General features: G+C 39.7%; 1 long non-coding RNA gene and 3 other non-coding genes across 4 annotated transcripts in view; all 4 read right to left on the reverse strand.

The window, feature by feature from the left end:
• Positions 1-6,340: 6,340 nt before the first annotated feature.
• LOC111579469 (U1 spliceosomal RNA) lies at positions 6,341-6,504 on the reverse strand. Its single transcript, XR_002747079.1, has one exon. It is a non-coding gene; the product is annotated as a U1 spliceosomal RNA (small nuclear RNA).
• Positions 6,505-10,209: 3,705 nt separating this feature from the next.
• On the reverse strand, positions 10,210-10,400 carry LOC111579476 (U2 spliceosomal RNA). Its single transcript, XR_002747082.1, has one exon. It is a non-coding gene; the product is annotated as a U2 spliceosomal RNA (small nuclear RNA).
• Positions 10,401-14,792: 4,392 nt separating this feature from the next.
• LOC111579436 (uncharacterized) overlaps positions 14,793-17,578 on the reverse strand; it is a 29,553-nt gene continuing 26,767 nt past the window's right edge. Inside the window, exon 11 of the long non-coding RNA XR_008602290.1 lies at positions 14,793-14,841. This is a non-coding gene — a long non-coding RNA (uncharacterized LOC111579436). The remainder of the gene's footprint in view (positions 14,842-17,578) is intronic.
• LOC129349391 (U1 spliceosomal RNA) lies at positions 16,827-16,994 on the reverse strand. Its single transcript, XR_008602376.1, has one exon. It is a non-coding gene; the product is annotated as a U1 spliceosomal RNA (small nuclear RNA).

Genomic DNA, 17,578 nt, shown 5'->3' on the forward strand with positions numbered 1-17,578 from the left:
ATTTTTCAAACATGTTGTAAAAACGTGCCATATGATGAAATAATGTAAAGGAGGGCGTGAAAAACACTCCAGAAAGGTTTTCTTTGAAAAAAAAATCATCATGAATTTTGGCGCAAAAAAAACGCCTTACTATACTATGTCGAAAAAAAATGCGATTTTTCAAACATGTTGTAAAAATGTGCCATATGATGAAATAATGTAAAGGAGGGCGTGAAAAAACACTCCAGAAAGGTTTTCTTTGAAAAAAAATCATCATGAATTTTGGCGCAAAAAAAACGCCTTACTATACTATGTCGAAAAAAAATGCGATTTTTCAAACATGTTGTAAAAACGTGCCATATGATGAAATAATGTAAAGGAGGGCGTAAAAAACACTCCAGAAAGGTTTTCTTTGAAAAAAAAATCATCATGAACTTTGGCGCAAAAAAAACGCCTTACTATACTATGTCGAAAAAAAATGCGATTTTTCAAACATGTTGTAAAAACGTGCCATATGATGAAATAATGTAAAGGAGGGCTGTAAAAAACACTCCAGAAAGGTTTTCTTTGAAAAAAAATCATCATGAATTTTGGCGCAAAAAAACGCCTTACTATACTATGTCGAAAAAAAATGCGATTTTTCAAACATGTTGTAAAAACGTGCAATATGATGAAATAATGTAAAGGAGGGCATGAAAAACACTCCAGAAAGGTTTTCTTTGAAAAAAAATCATCATGAATTTTGGCGCAAAAAAAACGCCTTACTATACTATGTCGAAAAAAAATGCGATTTTTCAAACATGTTGTAAAAACGTGCCATATGATGAAATAATGTAAAGGAGGGCGTGAAAAACACTCCAGAAAGGTTTTCTTTTTAAAAAAAAAAATCATCATGAATTTTGGCGCAAAAAAAACGCCTTACTATATGTTGGACGACATACTCAACTATGACGTTTTTGTGACATTTTGGACGACATACTAAACTATGACGTTTTTGTGACATACTGGACGACATACTAAACTATGATGTTTTTGGTCGCATTTTGAACGACATACTAAACTATGACGTTTTTTCCACATTTCGGACGACATCCTAAACTTTGACGTTTTTGTCACATTTTGGACGACATACTAAACTATGACGTTTTTGTGACATTTTGGACGACATACTATACTATGACGTTTTTGGTCGCATTTCGGACGACATACTAAACTATGACGTTTTTGGTCGCATTTTGGACGACATACTATACTATGACGTTTTTGGTCGCATTTCGGACGACACACTAAACTATGACGTTTTTGGTCGCATTTTGAACGACATACTAAACTATGACGCTTTTGTGACATTTTGGACGACATACTAAACTATGACGTTTTGGTCGCATTTTGGACAACATACTATACTATGACGTTTTTGTGAGATTTTGGACGACATACTATATGAAATTTTTGTGACATTTTGGACGACATACTATACTATGACGTTTTTGTGACATTTTGGACGACATACTATGACATTTTTGTGACATTTTGGATGACATACTAAACTATGACGCTTTTGTGACATTTGGGACGACATACTAAACTATGACGTTTTTGTGACATTTTGGACGACATACTAAACTATGATGTTTTTGGTCACATTTTGGACGACATACTAAACTATGACGTTTTTGGTCGCATTTTGAACGACATACTAAACTATGACGTTTTGTCCACATTTTGGACGACATATACTATGACGTTTTATTCACATTTTGGACGACATGCTAAATTATGACGTTTTTGGTCGCATGTTGGACGACATACTAAACTGACGTTTTTGTAACATTTTGGACGACATACTATACTGTGACGTTTTTGTGACATTTTGGATGACATACTAAACTATGACGTTTTTGGTCGCATTTTGGACGACCTACTATACTATGACGCTTTTGGTCGCATTTCGGACGACATACTAAACTATGACATGTTTGTGACATTTTGGACGACATACTATACTATGACTTTTTTTGACATTTTGGACGACACTATACTATGACATTTTTGTGACATTTTGGACGACATACTAAACTATGACGTTTTTGGTCGCATACTATACTATGATGTTTTTGTGACCTTTTGGACGACATACTATACTATGACGTTTTTGTGACATTTTGGACGACATACTAAACTATGACGTTTTTGGTCGCATTTTGGACAACATACTAAACTATGACTTTTTTCCACATTTCGGACGACATACTTAACTATGACGTTTTTGTCACATTTTGGACGACATGCTAAACTATGATGTTTTTGGTCGCATTTTGGACGACATAGAAACTGACGTTTTTGTGACATTTTGGACGACATACTAAACTATGACGTTTTTGGTCGCATTTTGGACGACCTACTATACTATGACGCTTTTGGTCGCATTTCGGACGACATACTAAACTATGACATGTTTGTGACATTTTGGACGACATACTATACTATGACTTTTTTTGACATTTTGGACGACACTATACTATGACATTTTTGTGACATTTTGGACGACATACTAAACTATGACGTTTTTGGTCGCATACTATACTATGATGTTTTTGTGACCTTTTGGACGACATACTATACTATGACGTTTTTGTGACATTTTGGACGACATACTAAACTATGACGTTTTTGGTCGCATTTTGGACAACATACTAAACTATGACTTTTTTCCACATTTCGGACGACATACTTAACTATGACGTTTTTGTCACATTTTGGACGACATGCTAAACTATGATGTTTTTGGTCGCATTTTGGACGACATAGAAACTGACGTTTTTGTGACATTTTGGACGACATACTATACTATGACGTTTTTGTTCGCATTTCGGACGACATACTAAACTATGACGTTTTTGTGACATTTTGGACAACAAACTATATTATGACGTTTTTTTCCACAATTTGGACCACATACTAAACTATGACGTTTTTGTGACATTTTGGACGACATACTAAACTATGACGTTTTTTTCCACAATTTGGACCACATACTAAACTATGACGTTTTTGTGACATTTTGGACGACATTCTAAACTATGACGTTTTTGGTCGTATTTCGGACGACATACTAAACTATGACGTTTTTGTGACATTCTGGACGACATACTAAACTATGACGTTTTTGTGACATTTTGGACGACATACTATACTATGACGTTTTTGTGACATTTTGGACGACATACTATACTATGATGTTTTTGTGACATTTTGGACGACATACTATACTATGATGTTTTTGTGACATTTTGGACGACATACTAAACCAGTGTTTCTCAAATAGTGGGGCGCGCCCCCCTGGGGGGGCGCAGAGGCATGTCAGGGGGGGCGCGGGCGACTGGGAGGAAAAGGTTCTTGAACACAGAACTAATTAGCTGAACTATTGTTTTAACGTCGGCCTGTTTTTCGCGGCGTACAACAATACTGAAATTGTGCTGGCCCCATAGACTGTATATGCCATGGATATAAATAATAATAATGATCTTCTATATATATCAATGGTATATGCACTGGCCATTCAGACTCTGAAGTACAGACTCCTGAGAACAGGAGAACACATCGTTAATGTGCAGTCGGAACACCAGCGTACTTGATCACGTCACGTACTCGGCTCATCTTCTCCGATTATTTTTAACCAGCAATGTCAAACATACAGCCTGTGGGCCAAAACCGGCCCACCAGACGGTCCATTTCGGCCCGCGGGCCGACTTTACAAATGATAAAAATTACAACATTAACTGTAAATTGTAAATTTGTAAAACTGTAAATTTAAAATAATTTCTAGAACTTGACAAGTTGTTCACATCATGAAGTAAAATACTAGATTGTTCAGTTCCAGATACCTGTGACTGAATGTTTTGTGTTTTTGTAGATAAGCTGTTATCTGGCAGTTACAATGCATGTGTAAATGATGAACTGAGGCATAATAGGCTACTGTTGAAATTGAACTTGTTTTAAGAAATTTCAGGTTCATAATATTTTGTAAAAAGATAGTTCATTAAATGTGAACATTTTCAGAATGTACTTTTTTTGAACTAAAACAAAGGGGAAAAGTTGGAGTTGTGGTTATTTATAGGTTATTATGCTGTGATTTTACTGGTTGGGCCCACTGGAGATCATATTGGATTTATGTGGTCCTTGGACTAAAATGAGTTTGACACCCCTGATCTTTACTGAGAAGAACAACAAAATGGAATCAGATAAAATAACACAGCCCTGCATATTCATGTTTTCAGTTTATTTATATATTTTTATATATATATATATATATATATATATATATATATATATATATATATATATATATATATATATATATATTTAGACGCACAAAGTTATTGGGGGGGCACGAAAGTTTTTTGTCCTCCGAAGGGGGGCCCGACAGAAAAAATTTGAGAACCACTGTACTTAAACTATGACGTTTTTTGTTGCATTCTGGACGACATACTAAACTATGACGTTTTCTCCACATTTCGGACGACATACTAAACTATGAAGTTTTTGGTGACATTTTGGATGACCAAAGTACAGAACTGTTACCAAATAACAGAATTGCTTTACTTACCAAGAGCCACTTACTCAGACTCCAGAAACACCACACATGTTGTCTCCTAATGCCCAGATTGCACAGTTCTTCAGTAAACGCTGGTTAAACAATTCACACATAGCGTCACTCACCGACACAACAGCACCTGTCTTCATTCACAAAAAAATCACCAGTCTTCACCCACAACGGTACTCACCCAGCAAAGCTACATGAGTTTAAACTGGTTCAACTAAGGTGTGGACGAGCCCCTATTTGATACAGCTTGGCTCAAAAACTGTAACAAAAACAGGGAGACAACAACTGTGTGGTGACTAAAATGGATTTAACAACCCAAAGCGATGCATTAAAGTCCCCAAACAGAAACCCTGGGGAGAGCAGAGTGTGAACTTGAATGGAGGTGAGGGAGGTTTTATGCAGCTCAGTCACTGAATCCCAGGTGTGGCTCAATCAGCTGACGACCCTCCTCAGCTCTGAAAAGAAAAGACAGGGTTTCTATCTATCTATCTATCTATCTATTCCAGGAACAAACGGAGCTGACAGTGATTTAAACCTTTCGCCATTATTTTACTGACAGTCTGAATGACAACATTTTTTACTTCTGTGCATTCCAGAGGAAATGTCTGAACACAGAGTTCCTCTTGGTGCAGGATGCAGTGAAATATCTGCAGCTTTCTGTCCAGACTTGTGCATTACAGCCACACTACACTCCTGTCAGACTCAGTGCCCCATCAGTAGCCACCGACACCAGGTGGGTTCATTCCTTTGGCTCTTTTTTCTCATTTAAGTGTTTATTAATTTGAAACAAAAACAAACAGCATTATAAAAAAAAACCAAGAAAACACTGACACATTGCTCAAAATGATGCGGACAAGATACACGGTGACCATGAGTCACTAAAAAAAACAAACAAAAGAAGGGAAGCAATCACATATCAGTTTTACATGTCATGAATATCACAGATTTTATACAGATGTTATGCATCACTAATGTGAGCCAGAAAAGCCTGCCACATCTGGCTAATTTTACTTGGGATGTTGTTTACCATGGCGATCATATTCTCAAAAGCAACTGTCTCTGCCATAAGCTTAAGTCATTCTGCAGATTCTGGCTTACATGGGCTCTTCCAGTTGAGTAAAATGATTTAAAATGAGTAGAATGATTTTTTTCCTGGATTAATCCCATTTTAAACAATTTCAGGGGTGTAAAATAATATCGATGTACAGTTTTATCGTGGATGAACTTACTTCTCGCATCCCTTGTAGCCCACCCCACATTTGAAATCACATCTGCCGTTTCCTCATTAATCTCTTTACCAAGTTCTTTTTGCCATAACAATCGCAGACTTTCACACAATCTTTTTTGTGTATTTCAAATCATGATGCTGCCGTCACCATATTTCAAATCATGATGCTGCCACCACCAAGCTTCAGTGGAGATGGCTTACTCGGTATCAGCCAAACATAGCATGGCAGAAAAGCTCTATTTTGTTCTCATCAGACCAAAGAACCTTTTTTCAGTGTGGCTCAAAATCAGGCTGAATTGTTAGCAAACTGTCCTTCCTCTCATAAACGCTTGTCTGTTTACACAATACAGACTTTTAATAGTAATGTCTTTGAAAAAAAAGTCTATTAAAACAACCTGGAGGAGTTAAATACAAACCACGTGTTTATTTCTACTTTGTTCACACTCAAAATCACAAAAATAAACAATATTTATACATCACTTCCACAACTCCTTGCAAAGCCATTCTCTTTTCATTCAACAAGTTATCAGGGGAGAGCGCGAACGCAGTCCCCCACTACCAGAAATTATGCAGTCGAGATTCCCACATTTGGGGAATTCGCAGGGGTCAGCACAACCGGAGTGCAATGGTTGAGCCTCGCCCTGGGTGAACCACCTTCTTGATCATGGTATCTCCCCTGCCAGGTAAGTATGACTTGTACAGCCGACACACAGCAGCCTCATTCACACACAAACCCAGCTGACTCATGGATCTCACATTCTACTAATGCACTAAAACCACAGGTTGCAGGGGGCTCACACTCTACATCATGGCAATACAAAAAAAGGAAGCTTTTGGAAAGGTTGGCCAAGATTATTCACATTTTATCTCAAATATAACAGACTACATTTACCATCATGCAATGCTGTATTTGCATATCAAAAGCTAACCTAAAAATCACATATTTCATCCATTTACCCTCTAACAGATCACTACCAGCCCACAAGGAAGTTCAACTGAATCAAAGCTAAATCACACTGCCACAGAAAACTGTTTGATCCACACTTTATGCTTACAACAAAGAATATAAACACACAAAGAAACGTTCTGCTGCTACATTATGACCACTTCCTGTTTCTCTCTTCACTGGTGGTGGGCCACTGACTGTCCTGTTGCTGCCACCTGCTGCTCTGGAGGCTCAACTACACGTTTCAACACCACTGCAGCCCCACAATGATCATACAGACTTTATACAACTGAACCAAACAGGAACAACAGAACCTCTATGAGGGAGGATTTGTTCAGGACTGCTGTATCAGACATCATTAGTTTTAGCTAGATGTACCAAATGAACTAGCAGCTGATCGTATATCTACATATACCATACGATGCTCTATATGAATAATTACGATTCTGACTGAAAAAAGGCACATAAAAGAATGATAAACAAGAGAAATTTTATCCACCTACAGTTTATGAACTTGTGATCACATAATTATTAACTTCATTTTAAAATAGCTCATCAAAGTAGAGGACTGCTATAATTATCTCGCATTGCTACTTATTACTGACAATACTTTGAGAAATACTGGATGTTGATAGTGAAGTTGTAGAGGAAAAAAAACTATTTACTTTCTAACACCAATGTTTTCCAATAGTTCAACACATTGTAAGTTGGCTTATAGCAGTGCATCTCAAATAGTGGGGCCCCAGGGAACATGCACGGTGAAACTACTGTTTACTTTTTCATTACCGTACCAGAATGAAGTGTAATTGCACAACCGCTACAGTAGGTGGCAGAGGCACTTTCATGCCCACATGTTGTGTGTCATTAACTGTAATTATCAGAGCGTGCACAGGGAGTATTAACTCTATGGTGTGGGGTTTGTTGCACCAAGCACACGCACAAACACACACGCACGCACGCACGCACGCACGCACGCACGCACACACACACCACACACCACACAACGGGCAATATAAAGAACTACGAACAAACACACGGAAGACACAATGGAAAAATATTTAACAGGGATGAAAAGAAAGGCAGAGAGAGATGGAGATAATGAGACAAACAAAAGTCTCCAGAAAGCTAAGATGAGGAAATATGACGAAGCATATGTAGCGCTTGGTTCTAGTGCGACTACGGTGGGAGACGAGGAGAGATTGGTATGTTTACAGTGTCTAAAAATGTTGGCAGCGCACAGCATGAACCTAAATAAATTAAGGCGTCACCTAAACACATTACACCCCAACCACGCTGATAAGCCGCTTGAGATTTTACAGTGAACATGTGCCGAATATTGCCGACAAGCATCCCGCTTCGTGAATGCTACTTCAGTAAACCAGCGAGCAGTATTAGCATCATACAAGGTGGCGTACCAGACTGTGTTGTGCAAAAATCTCACACCATAGCAGAGGAGTTTATACTAGCTGCAGTATTAGACATGGTCTCCGTCATTCTGGATGACACAAGTGCCACAAAAATAAAAAACCATACCTCTGTAGCAGACATATAAATGACATTGCTAACAATCTTCAAGAACAGCTGATAAATAAACTCAAAGACAAACATTTTGCCTTACAATTCGATGAAGCACTGACAGCAACAAAGACTGCTTGTTTTTGCTTATGCACGTTTTGACACGACAAACTCCCTGTCTGAGGATCTACTTTTTTTGTAAATATGTCAGAGACAGAGACACAGCTGAAGAGCTATTCAAAATACTGGACTGCTTCCTGACTGAGAATGAGCTAAAGAGGGAGAACTGCACTGGTGTTTGCAGTGATGGTGCACAGACCATGGCAGGGATGAGAAAAGGGATTCAGGCATTCATCAAGAAGGCCTCACCTAATACTGAGGGACACACTGTGTTATACACACAGAAGCACTGGTATCAAAGCACCTTTCCTCTGAATTTTGTGAGGTTATGACTGTCACATGGCAGGTGTAGTCGATTTTATCAAGACCAGACCGCCAAAAACAAGAGTTTTCTCTACGGTCTGTGAGGAGATGGGAGCCGAACATAAAGTCAAGCTAAAAAGCTGAATGAACTAAATCTACAGCTTCAAGGGAAAGATAAACACCTCCCTCAATTCACAGACAAGATCAGCTCTTTCACTCGAAAGCTTGCGATGTGGGGCAGGCAACTTGATGAAGGAAATACTGATTCATTCGAGAACCTGCATGAATTTGTTGAAACTACCGACTATGACGCCGCCTCAGTGATTCCATACATCAGGCAGCCTATATCATCACTGATGGGAGTCTTTAAAAAGTACTTCCCTGAATACAGTTCCTAGTATGACTGGGTGAGAGATCCTTTCCATGCACCAGCTCCCACTGGTTTCAGCTCTGCAGAGGAGGACCAGTTCATTGACATGACATCTGAGGTTCACATCACAGACACTGAGTGAATTCTGGCTGAGTGTAGAGAGGCAGTATCCACTCTCACAGAGGCCTGTGTGCATTCTACTGGCTTATAAGGGTGTTTCTGGGCTCATACTATTTGACACGCCAGCCATGTAAACCAGGATAATCATCCATACCCTGAAAATGTCAAATTATTTCAGATTTAAAGATTTACTAACCTTGGCACACAGCAGTTAGTCATCAGGGATCTTCCTCTGTGATACCATTTGGTTTCACGTGGTCGTCTTGGCAAATTCTCCCTCAAAAAGAGATTTTAATCTCCATAGGTTTTCTGGATACACAAAAACGGCAATCATAAACAATGAAAGGGCTTTTTGAATGATCAAAACACCACCATGGAACTTTAAAAAATTAGACTGACTTTATTATTATAAAATACACAAATAAATAAAAATATTCAAAACAACAATGGTCCATTGCTTGTATGTAATGTCAAATGATGCCAAATAACTGTAGTTGATCCTCTAAATATACTGTCAAAACTAGTTAAAGTGAAAAGGGTTACGTTCAATACAAAGTGTACTTCAATTTTTAAAATATAAGCCTTTTTAAATTTTATTATAAAGAAAACCGACATGGGAGAAAAAAAGGGTCTAATGACTGACCTCTTTGTGGCAACCACACAACTTGAAACAAACAGCACTGAATGCAACACACTACTATTTCAGATTAACTTTTAACATCCACAGTGGAAACATCCAAAACAACAGTGGTTCATTTCTTGCAAGTAATGTAAAATGATGCAAAATAACTGTAGTTGATCCTCTAAATATTCTGTCAAAACTAGTAAAAGTGAAAAGTTAGAGGGTTTACAAGAAGTTTTTTTTTTAGATAAAAACCTTTAGACAAAAGAATCTCACATAGAAGAAAAAAAAAAGTCTTAAATCAGTGACTGTTCTGTGATAATTTCATAACCTGAAACAATCAAACAAACCCACACTGAACTACATTTCTCTATTCCAGATTAACTTTCAACGTCCATAGTGGAGGTGCACCGTTCCTGGAAGTACTGCAATACCAGGTCGATGCGTGGAGTGGACGGAGCAAGCCCCTATTCCATCTCCCTGTTCCAAAAATCAATTTAATATATGGTCCCCGGATAGGGGACGTATCAGATATTAAACTGATAAGAACAGATACTACACTTGATCTTAGCCAAAAGGCCGAGAAGCGATACCGGGAATACGTCGGAGGAAAAGGGCTCATTCTCCGTACCGTCAATCTAACTCACGGTTTGGAAAATAAAAACTACAGCAAAATTGCAGATTTTAGCTCATCATACAAAACATAAACGATGTACAACGATCTCACGTAACACTGGTGTTGTTTTGTTGCGGTAATTTAAATCAACTAATGTTCGCAAATGCACCTTCGTGTGTCTTCCTGGACATGTGGTACGTTTTAGACCAATAGGAAGCAGAGAAACAGAAACTGCAAATAAACTAATTTTCCTTCACACACACATCAGAGAATACATAGAACCCTTAAATATATGTATATACAGTATATTGGTTAACTTCATGAAGCAGAATAAAGTTGGGATGTTCAGGAAAATCATGTTTTTTTACGATCCTGATTCACAACAAACGGAGCTCTTCCAGCCGCCTCTAGTGGAGAGGAGAGAAAACTACACACTTCAGGTTCTGCTACTCGACACTAACTAGTCAGCAAACACACTGTCAATATTAACTAAACAGCTCTAACTAAATAAATCCAACAGCTCTGGCTATAGCTCGTCGTACAAAAAAATGCAGGCGTGAAGAAATAATTACAGCCTCCACATGAGCACCAGCAGCATTAGATATGACGGTCAAAATAACCGTAATGAATTAACTATCTAAAAGAGCCTCCACAACATTATCATTCACATGAAGCTGGACTACACTGAAGTTGATGCGGTCGGGCTGACAAATCAAGCAACTCAATTAAACCGTCCACTGGTTGCTAATATATTAGCCTAATTAGCCTAATAAAACCAACAGGTGCGGCCACCTGCAGTAAATGACAAGACTGCCGTGACAAAGTCATTCGCAGCGCATTAAGCTGCCGTTTAACCTGTCCTTTATTTCCCCGAAAATACATCAAACACAGGTACGAGTCGGTTCACCTGAACAAAACTGACAAATTTATCACAGAAACTGAAGAGGGCCTACGTTAGCTAATGCTAGTTAGCGAGCTAAAGCTGCTGCATCACTCCAAACCGTCGACAAAACAAATGTCTTCTCGGTAGCCAGGTTGTCTAAATAGTTAACACGACTGTTAAACAAGCTAGAAGAAATGTTAAGTCAGTTAATAAACGTGAATTTACTAACAGCTGGTCGTCCACTCCGTTCCTTGGTTCTCCGTACGAACGGCAGCTAAGCGAACACACCCTGAACCTGGGACCGTCTGAAACCCACAAAATGGGCGCAGAGTTGTTGCGCTTGACCTCACCGTTGAAACGTCGAGGGAAGGATTAAACCACGAACAAAACAGAGAACAGTTTGTAGCCCGTAAAACCCGTTACTACCGCAGCTAAAAGCAAGCTCAGTCCTCCTGCCCTCATGTTTAGCACTTCAATACACACAGTCCAGCTTTTCCCTGTAATTACGCCTGTATTTTTTGCTAGTGGACCCTGTTGTTGGGGACATATACTGTGATCATTAAGTGGCTTTTATGTGTATATTTTGGAGCGAATGTTTAATGTGTGTTCTTCTTGATTGATATTTAATATATGTGTGCAAATACTTTGTACAACTGAAAAAAAATAATTTATATTGTTCTGATGTTGATAAAACTAAATATAAAAGCTGAATTTTTAAAAGGTAGACTTGTTTGATGATGCTTTGTCCTAACTGCTGGATATTTACACTCTCACTTGTGTTTTTATAAAGGTCCTTATGGTTATTGGGAGGCTGATTAAAGTCACCATAATATTTCTATTGCTACATGAGTAGAAACAATGACATATTGTTGAACTACAGACATACAAATTTACCTGTAAGTAACATGACAGTCCACCTGTGTTCTCCATTTAATTTACCCCATTTTTGCATTCATAAATTGAGTATTCCACAACTCACTGTTACTGTAGCACTGAACCCCTTTAATACATCAAGTGCATGAACTAAGGAACATGGAAAAACCACAGCACTAGTGTCGACAAAGTATCATTGAACATGATTTCAGAATTAAAGGACATGAAAATAAAAAATATTTACAATTTGTCAGTAAGATGCAACTATTTACAGATCACAGTTCCATCCTCCAGATCACTTTAATTGAATAAAAATAATACAGTACACAGGATTTAGAACAATTTAAGTGTAAAAAACTAAATAAAACTCAAGACTAATGAAAATTATTTACAGTATATACAAAGCAAACCTAATGTATTTCTAAATCAATCACAGCATATAAAAAGCAACTCTAAATATTTACAGATATTTACAATTCAGTGCCCCAAACATACAAAATGTACAAAGCAACCTTGCGGTTATTTACAGCATATTTACAATTCAAACTGTCAACAGCAGAGGTGAAGTGCTCGTAGCTGGTAAAACCCTCGTTGCTTCAGACCTTTAAACGGGGACATCATTGTTACTGGGCAGAAAGCCTTTTTTCTACTTTCTATGTCCCTGTGTTGGCTGGCCACAGACTGTACACGCTGGCAGATTTTGCACCCTGGTAGCCCTTCAGCTTCTGCTTGTACAGCGTTGCTCTTGTCCAGCACGAAGAAGTAGTCACCAGGTGTGCCAGCAGTGTGAGCTGCAGTTGCAGGGTCTGATGAAGCAAGCAGGATGGGCTGTCCTGAGAGGGGCCAGTAATCCCAGAGACGCCAGCAATCTTTTGGGCTGCTGTGGATACAGCGAGGGATGATGCAGGCCTGGTGATAGTTTCCTCACTAGTTAAGCGTGATGTGGGGCAGGTCAGCATCCAGCTCATGTTCTCCCCGTCATCAGCCTCGTCTGGATCAGGCTGCCCAGACTGAACCTCCTCCTGCTCGGGACCAGGTCCATCGTTGATGATGTCCTGAAGGAGAAGGTCTGGATTTCCCCCATACTCAAGCAGCTCTTGGAGGAGGACAACAGCAGGGATCCTGAAATTCTCCTCCAGTCTCCCCAGACAGCTGCTGACAGGAGGTGTTGAGGTGGTTGATCAGCGGTGCAGAGTAGTTCCAGTAACACCATCCTCTGCCCCTAAACCACCACATCAGAGCTCCTGTCAGCGTTCACTGGACGATGCCACTGATCAGGTAAACCTGATAGGGCTGTGCTGCACAGTGAGGACCTGATCATCTACAATAAACAGTATTAGAAAAATGACAGGTTGGGATGTAACGATTTTAACACATCACCTAAAGTGTTAAAAATAGAGACTACACTAGTGCACTGGAATCCTGCTTGACAAAGTCTTGTGGAATCTTCCAGGCTGATGTTTCCATGTGTGGCTGGTCTGGCCCAGCTCTCTCTGCGTTGTATGTGTGGGGAAGGAGTAACAGAAGAGCACGTCGTTACAGCCAACCAATTTATTTTCTGGTCTAAATGAAATGTGTGTTAGATACAGCAACAATGCGGTTTCTCAATAGTCGCTCTACTCCCAACGGGATCACGGACCGTCAAAGGAAAGATGCACAAACAGAGAGGAAGTGATTGAGGCAAGGGTAAAAGTCAAGGTAACATCACGAGGTAAAAGTCACAAAGTCAAAATAAAATAAAGCTCCCTCAAAAAAGAATCAATACACAATAATAATGATAAAAGGAACAAAAGAAAATTAAGTAAAGATGCAAACAAAAACAAGGGGGGGGGGGGTTTGGATGAAATGAATGGTTTGTCTAAACAACTGTTACACATGCAGGCATTGGAGGGAGGGACCACATCCATGTTGTTGATGGTTGGTTTGTGCCACCTTGTACATGTTAATGTCTGGTGGATCCTCGGATGCACTGCAAGATGTCTCTGTTGTGCTGCCCACATCCCATCAATGGCCTCTGTAAACACACATACATACAGTGTGTTATGTTCACTTTGTAGCCCTGCACTGTGTGTATCAATGTTGTATTAACTTTTGTCTGTTACCAGGTGTTCTGAAGAGGCGCACTCCACTCTCATCCAATCCAGCAGGATCTTTAAGCTAACTCATCAGGTGGATGAGCTGAAATGTTTCCTGAGCCCCGAGTGTCACCCTCTGCACATGATGCTTCAAGCTGCTCCTGACAACGTCATTATCAGAGGCAGACTGCAGCACTGCTGGATTTTTAGCTCTGACTGACTGTGATTGTAGGCACAGCACTGCTCAGGCGAGCGCAGATTTAAAAGCAGCGTACTTGGAGTGGGACTCAAACCAGTGGATCCAGTGGAAGATGCCAGACACACAAACCAACCCACAGTCCACCCCAGGCCTGAAACAAAGTCTCCACTGCTGTTGGGTCCTGTGCTCGGCAACACCCACGGTCCACGTACAGGATTTTGGGGACAGGTTGATTGGCCAACTGAAATCTTTTCATAACTCCCCTGCACATCGGCCCCAGTTTGTCTGTGAACTCCTCACGGGTCAGGCACAAAGACGAAAACCAGTTTGCTCGTTTCGATGCTGGTGAACCACTCAACTGAGCCTTGCCCCTCCCCAGACACCACCTTAGAAAGATTTGGACAAAGTTTGGACAATGTAATAACTTCTTTTGGATAACAGTTTAAAAACATTTAACAGCAACGTGAACATTTGTTAAATTCAAAACAGAAAAAGAACAGAATGCAAAATTAAACTTTGGATTTTACTATATGGCTATATGTTTTGATTTCCCATACTTTCTTGATTGAACCCATTTTCAGCACAGTGCCAGAAGTGGACAGTATTAGGCTGCAGTAATCCTGCACGTTGTCAGTCTCTGACAGAAAGAAGACTGTGTTGCAGTAACTGCACAGAGGAAGAGCTTTTTCAGAGGAGGTGAGCCTGGAATGTGTGTCCTAAAGAAGAGACGATCCCTCGGGGTTTCACTAAGGTCATGAGGAGTGTGGTGTACAGGTCCTTACAGTGAAGGTAGTCCTCAGCTTGTGTTCCCTTCGGTCCGGTTTCTCAGAAGGCGTACACATTCCTATCCACAACACGTCCTGCAAGGTAGAGCCACAATTATTCTGTTGACATTTGGTTGAGTGAGTCTGTTAAAGCTGTTAATTCCACACCATGACGTCCAGGATGTTCACTGCTGGTGAGGAGAAAGGGTGTCTGCAGAGACCGCGGGGTGTTTCCCGCTGGGATCCGGTGTGTTTTACCTGGAGAAGGCTGCAGCTCATTTGCATAAAGTACACTGGACTTCTACTTTATGCAAATTCAATGTAGCGTGCGGAGATTCCACGCATCGTGAAACTGTCCTCAAACTTCTAAACTAGGCGTCGGTGACCTAAAACGAGGACAGATTCAACTGCTGCAGATTATTTCTCGCCTCAAATGCTTTCAGAAATACTTTTCACTGAAGTGTTTTTGAAATAAAAGGGAAAGTTTGCGGCCGAGCCGCTGTGTTTATCCGACTTGTCTGCAGGACTGTCCAGCTGAAAGCTCGGTGACGTCACCACGTAGCGTCCTGCTGTTGGTCAGCGCTGTCATGTGACCATGTTGTGGTCCGCTAGTGACCGCCGTCCGTGTGATTTTAAGATGCGGTGCGTTGCCGTGCGGGAAAATAGCATCTAGTGGACACAAACCTTTAGTCTACCTGCCAAGAAGCACCTGGGGGTGGTTGCAACTTCAGTACCAGCCGAGAGGATCTTTTCAAAGGCATCATAATGACAGGCAACGTGCAATAAAAACAAAAAATGGGAAAGTTATACTGTTCCTGAACCAAAACCTCTGTTCTGAACAGGGGGATTCTGACAATATTTAGTTCAACTCAAGGCTTTATGGGTTGTTTAGTTATTTACACTTTATTTATTGTATTTTCGCTGATTGTTTTTTTAAAAATCATTTTTAATTATTTTTTCAAAGCCAGAAAATAAGTGCACTGAAGGGGAGAAAATTAGTTTTATTTTTCTATTGGATTTCCTGAACAACTCTACTTGAAAGAAAAAATAATTTCTTTTAAGTGTTATAGCATTTGTTGTGGAGTGATAATTTTGTACATTTTGTTAATTTGAGAAAAAAATCCTGAAAAGAAGCACAATGAAGCGTATACATTTTATTTAAACACTCTACCTGAAAAAATATTTTGCTTTACTTTGTTCTGAAGTGACGAATGTGCACTTTGTTTAAGAAAAAATTCTGACATGACAATGTATTGTGTTGTTTGAACAAAAAAAAAACTATATTATGACAGTAAAGTATTTTCTGTTTACCTATAAACTTTTCCCAAATTCTGTCCTAGGTTTTACCTAATTAATCAACCAAAAGAAAAATCACAAAAGCACTTAAAGGTCATGAAAACTCATCCAGATGAAGCAATTTGATGATGCCTCAACCTTAATTATTAAAATCTAAAGTATCTAGCAGTATCACACACCACTCCTACTAATAATAGCTTCTATAAAATTGCTCTGTGATCATCTGAAATTGAGAAACAATAAATTCCTTACAAAATAAACAAAAGTTACTGCTATTAGTAAACTCATTCTTTTTCCATTCAACATGTTATCAGGGGAGAGCGCGAACGCAGTCCCCCACTACCAGAAATTATGCAGTCGAGATTCCCACATTTGGGGAATTCGCAGGGGTCAGCACAACCGGAGTGCAATGGTTGAGCCTCGCCCTGGGTGAACCACCTTCTTGATCATGGTATCTCCCCTGTCCCCCAGGTAAGTATGACTTGTACAGCCGACACACAGCAGCCTCATTCACACACAAACCCAGCTGACTCATGGATCTCACATTCTACTAATGCACTAAAACCACAGGTTGCAGGGGGCTCACACTCTACATCATGGCAATACAAAAAAAGGAAGCTTTTGGAAAGGTTGGCCAAGATTATTCACATTTTATCTCAAATATAACAGACTACATTTACCATCATGCAATGCTGTATTTGCATATCAAAAGCTAACCTAAAAATCACATATTTCATCCATTTACCCTCTAACAGATCACTACCAGCCCACAAGGAAGTTCAACTGAATCAAAGCTAAATCACACTGCCACAGAAAACTGTTTGATCCACACTTTATGCTTACAACAAAGAATATAAACACACAAAGAAACGTTCTGCTGCTACATTATGACCACTTCCTGTTTCTCTCTTCACTGGTGGTGGGCCACTGACTGTCCTGTTGCTGCCACCTGCTGCTCTGGAGGCTCAACTACACGTTTCAACACCACTGCAGCCCCACAATGATCATACAGACTTTATACAACTGAACCAAACAGGAACAACAGAACCTCTATGGGAGGATT

This window comes from Amphiprion ocellaris, chromosome 7 (assembly GCF_022539595.1).
Source record: "Amphiprion ocellaris isolate individual 3 ecotype Okinawa chromosome 7, ASM2253959v1, whole genome shotgun sequence".
NCBI classification, from domain to species: Eukaryota; Metazoa; Chordata; class Actinopteri; family Pomacentridae; genus Amphiprion; species Amphiprion ocellaris.